Here is a 2,500-nt window from a genome sequence, read left to right on the forward strand (position 1 = left end):
ATTATTATTATTATTATTATTATTACAAGCTAAGCTATAACCCTAATTGGAAAAGCAGGATTCTATAAGCCCATGGGCTCACACAGAAGAAATAGTCCAGTGATGGAAGGAAATGAAAATAAAACAACTTCAAGAGTAGTAATAAACCACAATGTTAATAAAATATGCTAAGAAAAATAACAACAATAAATCAGACCTTTCATATATAAACTATAAAAACTTAAAAAAAGAAAAAAAAAACAGGAGTGGGAGATAAATAAGATAGAACTGCTGGCCAGAGTCTACCCTTAAGCAAGATAACTCTAATCCAAGCCTTTAAATCAAGGCTGAAAAGATATTCTACAATTGTCAAATAATATGAAAAGCAGTTAGTTTAGTCCTTTCATATATAAAATATAAAAACTTAAAAAAAGAAAAAAACAGGAGAGGGAGATAAATAAGGTAGAACTGCTTGCCAGCCTACCCTTAAGCAAGAGAATTCTAATCCAAGCCTTTAAATCAAGGCTGAAAAGATATTCTACAATTGTCAAATAATAAGGAAAGCCGTTAGGTTAGACCTTCCATATATAAAATATAAAAACTTGGAAAAAAAAACGAGAGAGGGAAATAAATAAGATAGAACTGCTGGCCAGAGTCTACCCTTAAGCAAGAGAACTCTAATCCAAGCCTTTAAATCAAGGCTAAAAAGATATTCTACAATTGTCAAATAATAAGAAAAGCAGTTAGGTTAGTCCTTTCATATATAAAATATAAAAACTTGAAAAAAAAACAGGAGAGGGAGATAAATAAGATAGAACTGCTTGCCTGAGTATACCCTTAAGCAAGAGAACTCTAATCCAAGCCTTAAAATCAAGGCTAAAAAGATATTCTACAATTGTCAAATAATAAGGAAAGCAGTTAGATTAGACCTTTCATATGTAAAATATAAAAACTTTGAAAAAAAAACAAGAGAGGGAGATCAATAAGATAGAAGAGCGTGCCAGAGTCTACCTCTAAGCAAGAGAACTCTAATCCAAGCCTTTAAATCAAGGCTGAAAACATATTCTACAACTGTCAAATAATAAGGAAAGCAGTTAGGTTAGACCTTTCATATATAAAATATAAAAACATGGAAAAAAAAAGGAGAGAGGGACATAAATAAGATAGAACAGCGTGCCAGAGTCTACCCTTAAGCAAGAGAACTCTAATCCAAGCCTTTAAATCAAGCCTGAAAAGATGTTTTACATTGTCAAATAATAAGGAAAGCAGTTAGGATAGTCCTTTCATATATGAAATATAAAAACTTGGAAAAAAAACAAAAGAGGGAGATCAATAAGATAGAACAGCTTGCCAGAGTCTACCCTTAAGCAAGAGAACTCTAATCCAAGCCTTTATATCAAGGCTGAAAATATATTCTACATTGTCTAATAAAAAAGGAAAACAGTTAGGGAATAACGACGGCTTTACCCTGAGAATATTTTTTCTCTGCTGACAGAAAAGGGGTTGGACAGATAGGTTTAAAAGTAGTTTTATATCCTTTGTGGTGCGCTGGACGGGAGTTTGTGACCGAAGCCCAAAGGGGGAACAACTTTTGGAAAAAAAAAAAAAACTTTTTGGTGCGGCAAAGTGAATTTTTATTGGGTCTAGTTTACAATAATAAATTATTTATTCTTTCATCCAATAATAAAAATTTTAAGTATGAATTTGGCCGTGATCGTTCTTTTCTGTTGTTGATAGCCACCCCGATATCAGAGGGAACGGACTGACATTATATATATATATATATATATATATATATATATATATATATATATATATATATATATATATATATATATATATATATATATATATATATATATATATATACACATAAATATGCATATATATAGAGTACTGTATATATGTACTCGTGAATATATATATATATATATATATATATATATATATATATATATATATATATATATATATATATATATATATATATATATATATATACACACGCACATGCACGCACACACACACACACAGACGAAACGGAGCGTCCAAAGTTAGTGGTTGTAAATCAGATAGAAAAGTGATATAATAATGATGCAGACAGTGCTCTCCATGGGGAGATTATATCATAATCAATATATATATTACCAATGCATAGAAATTAGTTTCAATTAATATAACCTGCTTTTGAAGATTCGATAGAATATAAATGAATTTTTTGAAACCTGTTAGAATTCTGCGGTAGTTTCAATATCAAATTGATATATTTGTCTACCAGAAAGTGTTGAGTCAACTGAGGGCTGAAATAAAAGCTACAGATTTATACCTATACAGCACCAAAATTAATAGGCATTTTGATATATTGTGCGGTAATTTCAATATCAAATTGATATATTTGTCTACCAAAAAGTGTTGAGTCAACTGAGGGCTAAAATAAAAGCTAGTGATATATACCTATACAGCACCAGAATAACTGTGTATATTGATATATTGTAAGAGAAAGATATTAGACACTAGTTTT

This window comes from Palaemon carinicauda, chromosome 1, assembly GCF_036898095.1.
Source record: "Palaemon carinicauda isolate YSFRI2023 chromosome 1, ASM3689809v2, whole genome shotgun sequence".
NCBI lineage: Eukaryota > Metazoa > Arthropoda > Malacostraca > Decapoda > Palaemonidae > Palaemon > Palaemon carinicauda.